This window comes from Pongo abelii, chromosome 15 (genome assembly GCF_028885655.2).
Source record: "Pongo abelii isolate AG06213 chromosome 15, NHGRI_mPonAbe1-v2.0_pri, whole genome shotgun sequence".
NCBI classification, from domain to species: domain Eukaryota; kingdom Metazoa; phylum Chordata; class Mammalia; order Primates; family Hominidae; genus Pongo; species Pongo abelii.
The window spans coordinates 49,923,694-49,937,998 of record NC_072000.2 but is presented as its reverse complement, the minus strand read 5'-3'; the positions used below and the strand labels follow the sequence as shown (position 1 = coordinate 49,937,998).

General features: G+C 38.4%; 1 pseudogene; it reads left to right on the top strand.

Annotated features, from left to right (window-relative positions):
* Nucleotides 1-389: 389 nt before the first annotated feature.
* LOC129049986 (uncharacterized) lies at nucleotides 390-13,126 on the top strand (annotated as a pseudogene).
* Nucleotides 13,127-14,305: the final 1,179 nt, after the last annotated feature.

The window sequence follows — 14,305 nt, the reverse complement described above, 5'->3', positions numbered from 1 at the left end:
AATTCACTGTAAAAAGAAAGAAAATGAGAAAAAATATTTTTGTAGATAAAAATTTTCCTCTCAAAATCAACCATAAAACAAAGGAAAAATGTAATACAACACTGCAACCTGAATTAAATATCACGGAACAAGCATTTGTATTTTTAAAACAAATCTTAATGCACATATTTTTAAAAAAACTAAAAAGAGATGGATAAAACCAAAAGATGTGAAATTATTCATAAGACCTAAATTCAATAAGAAAAAAGCAAAATTATCTCAGATTTTAAAAATGAATAATAAATTATAAGGGTAAAGAAGGTTTGACTAAAAATGTAATAAGGATAATTGAGAAGAATAATGAAAACATTTGAAAGAATGAAGCATGGAAATGGACATCAGCAATAAGAATGGAAGGTCTCAGGACTTATCACTCCCCACAGAAAGTTCAAGTAGGGACTATCTACAGACAAGAACACCTTTGTGAAAACCCTAAGGCTTGGAAATGTGAAGCACCTAACCTCATAAAAACCTCATTAGAAGGGTAAGAGAAACAGTCTCACTATGGCTGTGTTGCTCCTTCTCATTTCCAAGTAGGCACAGTGACACAAAAGAAGAACCCCTTGGTCCCACAGCTTCTACAGTGGGAAAAGAAAATTGTAGGTAGATATCCAGCTTCCCTAGCATTTTGAGATACTTCCTAGGAAGCCCACTCCTGTCTTGGATTGCAAGGAACACTGCAGGTGACAGCAGGGCTATAGCACCAGGGGTCAGGTAGATATAAAGAAAGTGGAGCTTGAGTAACCAGCATGCAGATCTTGGTGGCAGCTATGTATTTCTGCTAGCAGTAGCATCCTATCGTAGATACCAGCCAAAGGCATAGACCCACAAAGCCAAACTTTTTCACTCCCAGAGATGCAGTGGGAAGTTTAAACTTGTTTGGATCTTTGGATGGCCAGTGTCTATGTCCAGCCTCAGAACCCATTCTAAGGCCTCACCCAGGCAAAGAGATAGCAGCCTCCATGTCCTTAAGTAGAGCATGAGGGATAGACATTCCCAGCAAAGCCTCTGAGCCCACCTCAAGGTCCTGCTTAGGCAAGAAAATGTCCACAACACTGAACTTCTGTGGAGTTTAGGAGATAAACCTGCCCAACCCAGGAGTCTAAACAGCAGCATGGCTAAGCCTCCAATTCCCCACCCAGGCAAAGAAATACAATCAGAACACCTTTCTATGGAGCATAGGGTTGGAGCTGCCTAACCCAGGAGTCCAAACAGAAGCTATGCCCAGACTCAAAGCCCATTCCAAGTCCCTATCCAGGCAGGGAGACAAGCCTCAACCATTTATTCCTATAACTAATAGTCTCTAGACCCATATATTTTAAGCAATGACTCTGTGAGAACTCAAACCCATCCTGTAGACTTGCCCAAGTGTGAATCACAAATAGTGTTACCATCCAGCCAAGGAATATACCCTGAAATCCTGCCCAATCAGTTATGATTGTGGTTCCAAGCTAGCAGCTCTATCAGTTGAAAAGCCAAGCCAGTAGTTTTGCCAGGCAGTGGAGACCAACCAGCAGACATCTTTAACCTCAGAGCAAAGGCAGCAACCCTATTAACTAAAGAACATGACAGCAAGCCCTGCCTACATGGGGTTCTTACCAACTCACTTGCTCAAAATCACAGGCTAAACTAAGTATTAAAGGTCTATTCCTGCCAAAAGAACACCTGCAAAAGCTGGAAGAAGTAGCTGTTTGCTTAAATACACAGAAACCAACACAAGGACACAAAGATTGTGAAGAATCAGGGAATCATGACACCTCCAAAAGAAACTAATAAAGCTCCAATAATAACCCCTGAGGAAATGGAGATCTATAAAATGACTGACAGATAATTCAGAATGATTCCCTTAAAGAATATCAATGAGCTACAAGAATATATGGATAGAAAATTAAATGAAACTTGGAAAACAATATACAAACAAACCAAAAAGGTAGAAACAGAAAAAAATAGAAATCCTAGAGATGAAGAATACAATGATTAAAAGTTTAAAAAAATCAATAGAAAACTTCAATAGGGGACATGATCAAATCAAAGAAAAAAAAAAACAGTGAGCTCAAGGACAGAGTATTTGAAATTATCCAGTCAGAAAACAAGCAAAAACTATGAAAAAGAATAAAGAAAGCCTATGGGAATGACAGAACAACATTAACAGGACTAACATTTTTGTAATACAAATTGCAGAATGAGGAAAGAAAAAGGACCAGAAAGCATGTTTAAAGAAACAATGGTTGAAAAATTCTCAAATCTGAAGAAGTACAGAGGTCTCCAATTTCAATCCAAAGAGGAGTTCATCAAGATACATGATAATGAAACTATCAAAAATTAAAGACAAAGAAAAAATTATGAGAGCAACAGGAGACAAGAAACACATCATATATAAGAGAATCTCAATATGGCTATCAGTAAATTCATAAGCAGAAACCATGCAGTCCAGGAGAGAGTATGATGATATATTCAAGGTGCTGGAGGAGGAAAAAAACAAAAAACAAAAAACAAGAATGCTTTACCCAGCAAAACTATCCTTCATAAATGAGATAGAAATAAAAACTTTCCCTAAAGAACAAAAGCGAAGGAAGTTAGTCATCACTAGGCCTATCTAAGAGGAATTATAACAGGGAATTATTTAAACTAAAGCAAAAGGCTGCTAACTAATAACATTAAGCATATAAAAGCACAATTTGTAATGGTATAAGTAAAACAAGTTCATATTAAAAATACTCTAGGACTGTAAAGCAAGTTTATCTCTAGCACAAATATTAAAAGACAAAACTATCAAAAACAACTATAGCTAAACTCTTAAGAAATACCAAATATAAACAGACATGAATTTTAACAACAAAAACATAGAATAGGGGTCAAAAGTGTAGAGTGCTTGTATGCTGTAAAAGTTAAGTTGAAAAAGAATGAAGAAAGCCTATGGGAATGATGGAACAACATTAGCTTGAAATAACCTGTTATAAAATATTTTATATAAGCTTCATGACAACCACAAAATAGAAATCTATAGTACATGCACAAAAGCATTAAAAGCATGCCAGTACAGATAAGCATCAAGACACAAAGTAAGATGGCAAGAGAGGAAGGAACAAAACATCTATAAAACAACCAGAAAGACAAAGTAAATAATGACAGTATTTTTTACCTATCAATAGCCTGGAATGTATTAAATAATCCAACAAAAAGACACAGTGACTGAATGGATTTTTTAAAAATATCCAAATATATTCTGCCTACAAGAGACCTGCCTCAATTTTAAGAACACACATAGACTGAAAGTGAAGAATGAAAAAACAATTCTACATAAGTAAAAATAAAAAGAGAACAGGATTAACTATACTTACATCAGACAAAATAGATGTTGAGACAAAAAATAAACAGTGTCAAAGAAGGTTATTATATATTTCTAACAGAAGACAACTCATCCAGAGGATATAATAGTTATATATGTACCCAATATCAGAGTATCTAAATATATAAAACAAAGAATCTGAGGTAGAGATAAACTGCAATACAATAATAGTAGAGAACTTCAGTATCCACTTTCAATGATGGAAAGATGATCTAGACCCAACATTGACAGGAAAACATTGGTCTTTGGCTACATTTTGGATCAAATTGACCTAAAGGACATACACAGAACATTCCATCAAACAGCAACAGAATATACCTTTTCAGGCAACATTCTCCAAGACAGATCATGTGTTAGGTCACAAAACAAGTCTGAAAAAATTAAAATGACAAAATCTGCTATGATCAATTATCTTTTGCAATCACAATGCCATGAAAAAAAAGTAAGAGGAGAAATCTTGAGAAATTCACAGATAGAAATTTAAAAATATGCTCCTGAAAAATCAATGAGTAAAGAGAAATAAAAAGATAATTAAAAATATCATGAGAAAAATAAAAATGGTAACACAACATACCAAAACTTACGGGATGCTGATATGGTTAGGTTTTCTGTTTCTGCCCAAACTCCACTTGAATTCTAATTCCCAGGTGTTGAGGAAGAGAACTGGCAGAAGGTGATTGGATCATGGGGGCAGTTTCCCCCATGCTGTTCTCATGATAGTAAGTGAGTCCTCACAAGATCTGATGGTTTTATAAGTATTTGGAAGTTTCTCTTTCATTTATTCCCTCTCTCTTGCCTGCTGCCATGTAAGACATGCCTGCTTTGTTTTCTGCCATTATTGTAAGTTTCCTGAGGCTTCCTCAGCCATGTGGAACTGTGGCAATTAAACCCCTTTCCTTTATAAATTACCCAGTCTCAGGGAAGCTCTTTATAGCAGTATGAGGATGGACTAATACAGATGAAGCAAAAGTAGTTCTAACAGGAAAGTTTATACCCAAAACACCCCTATTTAAAAAGAAGAGAGGTCTCAAATAAACAAGCTAACATTAAGTATAAGGAATAAGAAAATGAGGAAAAATAATAGGACTAAAGTTTCTAGAAGAAAAGAAATGAAGATCAGAACAGAAATAGAGACTAGAAAAAAATATAGAAAATATTAAGAAGACTAACAGTTGGTTTTTTGAAAAGAAAAACCAAACTGACAAACTCTTAGCTAGATTAAGAAAAAAGTAATACTCAAATAAACAAAACCAGAAATGAAACAGAAGACATTAAAAATGATACTATAACAATATAAAGAATCATAAGCAATTATTATGATTATAATTATACCCAACAAACTGAATAACCTGGAAGACATAAATAAATTCCTAGACACACACAATCTACCAAGACTGAGTATAAAAGAAATACCAAATCTGAATAGTTCAATGAGTAAAGAGATTGAATTAGTAATAAAAAGTATCTAATAAAAGAGAAGCCCAGGACCAGATGGCTTCACTACTAAATTCTACCAAACAATCTTTCTCAAACTCTTCCAATATATTGGAGATGAGGAAACACTTTCAAACTCTTTTCTATAATGCCAGAATTGCCCTGATTGCAAAGCCAGATAAGGACATTACAAGAAAAAAAATTACAGGCCAGTATTGCTGAACTGCTGAACATGTAGCATTTTTTGCTACAGAAATTCTTAACAAAATATAAGCAAACAAAATTCAATAGCATATTAAAAGGATCGTTTACCATGATCAAGTGGGATTTATTCCTGGGGTAGAAGAATGGCTCAATATACACAAATCAATAAATGTGATACATCACATGAACAAAATGAATAAAAACCATATGATCATTTCAAAAGATTCAGTAAAGGATTTGACAAATTTCAACATCTTTTCATGATAAATACTCTCAACCAACTAGGTACAAAAGAAATGTATCACAACACAATGAAGGATGTATATGACAAGCCCTCAGCTGACATTAAGCACAATATAAAAAGTGGAAATGTTTTCCTCAAAGGAATAAGATAATTATGCCTGCCCTCACCACTTCTATTCAATATAGTATTGGAAGATCTTACCAGAGCAATTAGGTGAGGAAAACAAATAAGAGTATTCCAATTGGAAAGGAAAACTAAATAGTCCCTGTTTGGAGATGACATGATCTTATACATAGAAAACCCTAATACTCCACAAAAAATGAAGACATGATAAATAAAGTTGCAGAATATGAAATCAACACACAAAAATAATTAATGTCCTATATTCTAACAGCAAACTATCCAAAAAAGAAATTATGAAAACAATCTCTCATTTACAATAGCTACATAAAAAGAGGATACTTAGGAATAAATCTAACCAAGGAAGTGAAAGATCTACACACTAAAATCTATAAAACATTAATGAAATAAATTAAAGACAATAACACAAATAAATGAAAAGTTATTTCATGTTTGTTAATTGCAAGAATTAATGTGGTTGAAATGTCACTGTTACTCAAAGTATATATTTGCAGATTCAATGCAATACCTTTTAAAATTATAGTAACTGTTCCCAGAAATTGAAGAAATGATCCTGCAATTCATATAGAACCACAAAAAACCTGAACAGCCAAGCTAATCTTGAGGAAAGTAACAAAGCAGAAGCATCACACTACCTGATTTTAAACTATTTTACAAAGCTATAGTAATTAAACCAATGTGGTATTGCCATAAAAATAGACACATCAGCCAATGAAACAAATAGAGAACCCAAAAATGAACCCATGACTTTACAATTGATTTTCAACAAAGTTTCCAAAAATGCACAATTGTGGAAGGACCGTCTCTTTAATAAATGATGTTGGAAATACTTGATACATGCAGAAGAATAAAACTGGACCCTTATCTCACACCATATACAAAAATCCACTCAATATGGATTACAAACTTAAATGTAACACCTGAAACTGTAAAACTACTAGAAAAAAATATAATGGAAAAGCTGGATGACATTTGACTAGGCAATGATTTTTTAAATGGACCCCAAAAGGTCAGCCAACAAAAGCAAAAATAGATAATGGGATTATATCAAAATAAAATACCTCTACACTGAAAAAGAAACAATTAAGAGTTAACTGACAACCTACATATTTGGGAAAAATATTTGCAAAACATACATCTCATATGGGGTTAATATCTAAAGTATATAAGGAACTCAAACAACTCAATAGCAAGAAAACAACCTGATTAAAAAATGGACAAAAAATTCAATTGGCATTTCTCAAAAGAAGACATAAAAATGGCCAACAGGTATTTGAAAACATACATCACTAATCACTAGGAAAATGCATATTAAAACTATAATGAGATACTATTTTACACTCGTCACAATAGCTATTATCAAAAAATGAAAGATAACAAGTGTTGGAGAAGATGAGGAAAAAAGAAACTTTTGTACACAGTTGATGGGAATGTGAGTTAGCACAGCCATTATGAAAACTGTATGGGAGTTTCTAAAAAAATAAAAATAGAATTACCAAATAATTCAATAATATCATTTCTGAGTATACATCCAAAAGATTTTACATCAGTATGTTAAACAGATATCTGCACTTCTTGTTCATTGCAGCACTGTTCACAATAGCCAAGGTATGGAATCAACTTAAGTCTCCATCAGTGGATGACTGAATAAAGAACATGTAGTACATATACACAATGGAATACTATTCATCTTTAAGTGAAAAGAATTTCTGTAACTACCTGAATGAATGTGGAAAACATTTTGCTAACTGAAAGAAGCCAGGAGCAGAAAAACAAATGTGGCATGATCTCAATTATATGTGAAATAGATAACAATCAAACTCAAAAAGGCTAATGGGGCATGGGGAATGTGGTGGTGTTGATCAAAGGGTACTGTGATAATTAATATTGAGTATCAATTTGATCAGATTGAAAGATGCAAATTGTTGTTACTGGGTGTGTCTGTGAGGGTGTTGCCAAAAGAGATTAACATTTGAGTCAGTGGACTAGGAGAGGCAGACCCATCTGCAATCTGGGTGGGCACCATCTAATCATCTGCCAGTGCATCTAGGGTAAAAGCAGGCAGAAGAGTGTGGAAAGGTTAGAATGGCCTGAGTCTTCTGGCCTCCATCTTCCTCCCATCCTGGATGCTTCCTGCCCTTGAACATCAGACTCCAAGTTCTTCAGCTTTTGGACTCTTGGACTTACACCGGTGATTTGTCAGTGGCTGTCAGACCTTTGGCCATAGACTGAAGGCTGCATTACCAGATTCCCTACTTTTGAGGTTTTGGGACTCAGATTGGCTTCCTGGCTCCTCAGTTGGCAGACAGCCTTTACCTTGTGATCATGTGAGTCAATTCTCCTTAATAAATTCCCCATTCATATATTCATCTATTCTATTAGTTCTGTCCCTTAAGAGAACCCTGACTAATACTGATTTTGGTACCAGGAGTGGTTTTAGAGGAACAGAATTTTAAGGATGGATTTCTTTAGTTGGTTTTGGAGTTTCTGGAGTTAGCTGCTTAATATATTTAAAGCCCAAAATGTTAAGGACTCTTCTTCTAATAGTTCATACTGATGGTCTTTGGCATGAACTGTTTAGAGAGTTATGCAAAATAAATGCATTTGATACTCCTTATTCACTGCTCATGAGAGGCAAGGAGTTTAGTGACTCTATACATAATAACTTTGACCACATGTAGAGAAACAAAAAATATAATGAAGTTGGTTGGGTGCTCCTCAGTTTACTGGACAAAATGATGAAAGAAAAGGATGAGCACCGGGATTCTAACTCCTGACTCCAGAAACACATACTGAGGCTCACGTCTTCTAAGACTGCCCTGAGTGAGAGTCTTATCTCCTGTAGACAAAAGGCTGAAATTGTGGAAAATCAGACACAAGCTCTTATCATGTGAGTGCTGACCTGCAACAAAATGTGCACGCACAGTCCACCAGATGTCTACTGTTAAAGTGAGGGCACTTATTGGAAAAGAATGGGATCCTGCAACTTAGAATAGGGATGTGTGGGAGGACCCTGATGAAATTGGGGACACTGAGCTTGTAAACTCTGATGAGCCCTTTTTTGCCAGAGGAAACAGCTTCCCCATCCCTAGTGGTGGCAACATCCCCTCCCCAACTCACACTGCTATCAGCCTTTTCATCTTTGTCTGAGGAGATTAACCTTGCACTGCCTCAGGCAATAGTGATGGCCTCCCTGGAGGCAGTTGCCAAGAAAAAACAATGTTGATTCTCCTCAGGACCCACCACTAACACCCCTGTTTTCTTCTAGACCTATAACTTGACTAATGTCCTGGCAGGTCCCTAGGGGTGAGGTTCAGAGGGTGTCCCACAAGGTGTGCTATACTCCAAAAGAACTGTTTGAGTTTTCTAATTTACATAAGCAGAAATCTGGAGAACAGGCATAGGAATGAATATTAAGGGTGTGAGATAATGGTGGAAGGAACATAAGGATGGGTTAGGCTGAATTTATTAATATGGGCTCACTAAGCAGGGATTCTACATTTAATGTTGCAGCTCATGGAGATAAAAAGGTTCTAATAGTTTATCTGCTTGGTTAGCTGAAACATGGATCAAAAGATGGCCCACTGTGAGTGAGCTGGAAATGCCAATCTCTCTTGGTTTAACATAGAGGAATGGATCCAAAGGCTCAGGGATATGGGAATGCTAGAGTGGATTAGTCACTTTAGATCTACTCATCCCAATTGGGAGGGCCCAGAAGTCACACCCTTCACCAACACGTTGTAAAATAGATTTGTGAGGGGAGCACCTGCTTCCTTAGAATTCTGTGACTGCTTTTCTCTGTATGCTAGATCTCACAGTGGGAACCACAGTGGCTCAATTGGAAAACATAAATGCAATGGGAATAATTGCATCCTGAGGTAGCAGGGGCCAAGTGGTGGCACTCAACCATTAAAGGCAAGGTGGGCATAGTTATTGTAATGGACATCAGAGGCAAAGCAGCAATCAGAATTGTCTGACTCATGTAGAGCTCTGGCATTGGCTAATTGATCATAGTGTTCCTAGAAGTAAAATTGATAGGAAGCCTACTACATTCTTAATTTATATAAGCAGAAAACTTCCAAGTTGAATGGACAAAAGACTAATTTGAATTACAAAAACAGAGGATCACGGCCCCTCAATCAATTTCCAGATTTGAACCAGTGTACAGACCCAGAACCCTTTGAACGAAGGGGAGGCTGGGTACCCTTGAGGAAGGACCCCATTACGCTATTGACAAGTTATGCTGTTAATATTTCTCCCATCCTTCCCCAAGGAGACCTCTGGACTTTTACCAGGGTAACTGTGCATTTGGAAAAGGAAAATGCTCAGACCTTTAGGGGACTACTAGACACTGGCTCTAAGCTGATAATTCCAGGGGACCAAAATGTCCTTGTGGTCCTCCAGTTAAAGTAGGGATTTATGGAGGCCAGGTAATTAATGGAATATTAGCTCAGTTCTGACTTACAGTGGGTCCAGTGGATCCCCAGACTCATCCTGTGGTCATTTCCCAAGTGCCAGAAGGCATAATTGCCATAGACATACTTAGCAGCTGCTGGAACCCCCATATTGGCTCCATGATTGGTAGAGTGAGGGCTATTATGATGGAAGAGGCCAAATGGAAGCCATTAGAGCTGCCTCTACCTAGGAAAATAGTAAATCAAAAACAGTATTGCATCCCTGGAGGGATTGCAGGGATTAGTGCCACCATCAAGGACTTGAAAGATGCAGGGGTGGTGATTCTCACCACATCTCCATTTAACTCTTCTATTTGGCCTGTGCAGAAGACAGACAGATCATGGAGAATGACAGTGGATTATTGTAAGCTTAACCAAGTTGTGACTCCAATTGCAGCTGCTGTACCAGATGTGGTTTCATTGCTTGAGAAAATCAACACATCTCCTGGTACCTGGTATGCAGCCACTGATTTGACAAATGCCTTTTACTCCATTCCTATCCATAAGGCACATCAGAAGCAATTTGCCTTCAGCTGGGAAGGCCAGCAATATCCTCAGGGGTATATCGACTCTCTGGCTTTCTGCCATAATCTTGTTTGCAAAGATCTTGATCTCTTTTCACTTCCACAAGATATCACACTGGTTCATTACATTGTTGACATTAGGCTGACTGAATCCAGGGAGCAAGAAGTAGTAAACACACTGGACTTATTGGTGAGACATTTGAATGTCAGAGGATGGGAAATAAATCCAACTAAAATTCAGGGACCTTTACCTCAGTAAAATGTCCAGTGGTGTAGGGCCTGTCAAGATATTACTTCCAGGGTGAAAAATAAGTTGCTGCATTTGATCCCTCCTACAACAAAGAAAGGAATACAATGCCTAGTGGGCCTATTTGGATTTTGGAGGCAACACATTTCTCATTTGGATGTGTTCCTCTGGCCCATTTATCATGTGACCCATAAGGCTGCCAGTTTTGAGTGGGGTCCAGAACAGGAGAAGGCTCCGCAACAGGTCCAGACTGCTATGCAAGCTGCTCTGCCACTTGGGCCATATGACCCAGCAGATCCAATGGTGTTTGAGGTGTCAGTGGCAGATAGGGATGCTGTCTGGAGCCTCTGGCAGGCCCCCATAGATTAATCACAGTGAAGGTCTCCAGGATTTTTTAGCAAGTTCCTGCCATCTTCTGCAGATAACTACTCTTCTTTTGAGAAAGAGCTCTTAGACTGTTACTAGGCTTTGGTAGAAACTGAATGTTTAACTATGGGTCATCAAATCACCATGCCACCTGAACTGCCTGTCATGAACTGGGTGCTTTCTGACCCAACTGGCCATAAAGTGAGGCATGCACAGCAGCATTCCATCATCAAATGGAAGTGGCATATATGTGACTGGGCTCGAGCAGGTCCTGAGGACACAGATGAGTTACATGAGCAAGTGGCTCAAATGTCCATGATCCCCACTCCTGCCACCCTGCTTTCTCTCCCCCAGCCTGCACCGATGGCCCCATGTGGAGTTCCTTATGATCAGTTGGCAGAGGAGGAGAAGACTGGAGCCTGGTTTACAGATGGTTCTGCACGATATGCAAGCACCGCCCAAATGTGGACAGCTGCAGCACTACAGCCTCTTTCTAGGAAGTCTTTCAAAGGGAAATCTTCCCAGTGGGCAAAACTTTGAGCAGTGCACCTGGTTGTGCACTTTGCTTAAAAGAAAAAATGGCCATATGTGTGATTATATATTGATTCATGGGCTGTAGCCATTGGTTTGACTGGATGGTCAGGGACTTGGAAGAAGCATGATTGGAAAATCAGTGACAAAGAAATTTGGAGAAGAGGCACATGGATGGACCTCTCCGAATGGTCAAAACCTGTTAAGATATTTGTATCTCATGTGAATGCTCACAAAAGGGTGACTTCAGCAGAGGAGGATTTTAATAATCAAGTGGATGGGATGGCCCACTCAGCCTCCTTCCCCAGCCTCCTTCCCCAGCCACTCCTGTCATCATCCAATGAGCCCATGAACAAAGGGGCCATGGTGGCAGCGATGGAGGTTACACATGGATTCAGCAACATGGACTTCCACTCACCAAGGCTGACCTGGCTACAGACACTGCTGATTGCCCAATTTGCCAGTAGCAGAAACAAACACCGAGCCTTCGATATGGCACCATTCCTTGGGGTGATAAGCCAGCTACTTGGTAACAGCTTGATATATTGGTCCTTCTTCCTTCAGGAAAAGGGTAGTGATTTGTCCTCTTTGTCCTCACCCGAATAGACACTTACTCCGGATATGGGTTTGCCTGTCCTGCAGACAATACTACCAAGACTACCATCTGTGGACTCAGGGAATGCCTTATCCAACATCATGGTATTTCACAGAACATTGCCTCTGACCAAGGCACTCACTTTACAGTTAAGAAGTGTGGCAGTGGCCTCATGCTCATGGAATTCACTGGTCTTGCCATGTTCCCCATCATCCTGAAGCAGCTGGATTGATAGTACAGTGGAACTGCCTTTTGAAATCACAATTATAATGCCAACTAGGTGACAATCCTTTGAAGAGCTGGCACAAAGTTCTCCAGAAGGCTGTGTATGCTCTGAATCAGTGTCCAATATATGCTACTGTTTCTCCCATGGCCAGGATTCATAAGCCCAGGAATCAAAGGGTGGAAATGAAAGTGGCACCACTCACCATCACCCCTAGTAACCCACTAGCAACATTTTTGCTTCCTGTTCCCACAACATTACGCTCTGCTGGCCTAGAAGTCCTAGCTCCAGAGGGAGGAATGCTGCCACCAGGAGACAGAACAACGATTCAGTTAAACTATAAGTTAAGATTGGCACTTCACCACTTTGGGCTCCTCCTACCTCTAAGTCAACAGACTAAGAATGGAGTTACAGTATTGGCTGGGGTGACTGACCCCAACTATCAAGATGAAATCAGTCTGCTACTCCACAGCAGAGGTAAGGAAGAGTATGCATGGAATACTAGAGATGCTTTAGGGAGTCTCTTAGTATTACCATGCCCTATGATTAAAGTCAATGGCAAACTACAACAATCCAATCCAGGCAGGACTGAAAATGGCCCAGACCCTTCAGGAATGAAGGTTTGGGTCACTTCAATAGATTAAAAAAAAAAAAAAAATCAAGACCTGCTGAGGTGCTTGCTGAAGGCAAAGGGAATACAGAATGGATAGTAGAAGAAGGTAGTCATCAATACCAGCTATGACCACGTGACCTGTTGTAGAAACAAGGACTATAATTGCTTTGAGCATTTCCTCCTTATTTTGTTAAGAACGTGTTCATGCATGTATACACTTATACTCAGAAAATATCTTATTTCCTTTCTTTTTTGTTTATCATGTGACATAAGATTTATTGACTTCATACCAGCACTGAAATGTTGTTAACTTTATGTAATAGTATTGGGATTGGGGATTGGTGCATTTCTGGTTGTATGAAGGATAGCTGTATTATGTTAGGCATAATTATGACCTTATTATTGTCTTTATTTGAAGTTATATATTTTTCAGGAGATGTGTATGGATTCAAGTCGACAAGAGGTAGACTTGTGATGGTTAACATTGAATGTCAACTTGATTGGATTGAAGGATGCAAAGTATTTCTCCTGGGTGTGTCTGTGAGGGTGTTGCCAAAAGAGATTAACATTTGAGTCAGTGGACTCAGGAGAGGCAGACCCACCCACAATTTGGGCGGGTACCTTCTAATCAGCTGCCAGTGTGGCTAGGATAAAAACAGACAGAGGAACGTGGAAATGCTAGACTAGCCTGAGTCTTCTGACCTCTGTCTTTCTCCTGTGCTGGATGCTTCCTGCCCTTGACTATCAGACCCTAAGTCCTTCAGCTTTTGGACTACTGGACTTATACCAGTGATTTTCCAGTGGCTCTTGGGCCTTTGGCCACAGACTGAAGGCTGCATTATCAGTTTCCCTCCCTTTGAGGTTTTAGGACTGAGATTGGCTTCCTTGCTCCTCAGCTTGCAGATGGCCTATTGTGGGACTTTACCTTGTGATTGTGTGAGTCAATTCTCCTAATAAACTTCCCTTCATATATTCATTTATCCTATATTAGTTCTGTTTCTTTAGAGAACCCTGACCAATACAGGTACAAGGTGTCAGTTATATGGGAGGAATAACTTTGTATAATGTATTTCAAAATTGTTGAGAACATATTTTAAACGTTCTCACCACAACAAACAATGAGTATTTGAGGTGATGGATATGTCAGCCTAATTTAAACATTCCACATTGTATGTATATATCATAACATCACTTTCTGCCCCATATATATAATTTATTAACCTGTAATACAATTTCAAAATTCAGCAGTAACAAAAAACATAGAAGTATCAGAGAGAAAGTTAGAGATTTTGAAGATATATGAAGAATAACCAACATATTTATAGGTGGAGTTCTAAAGAA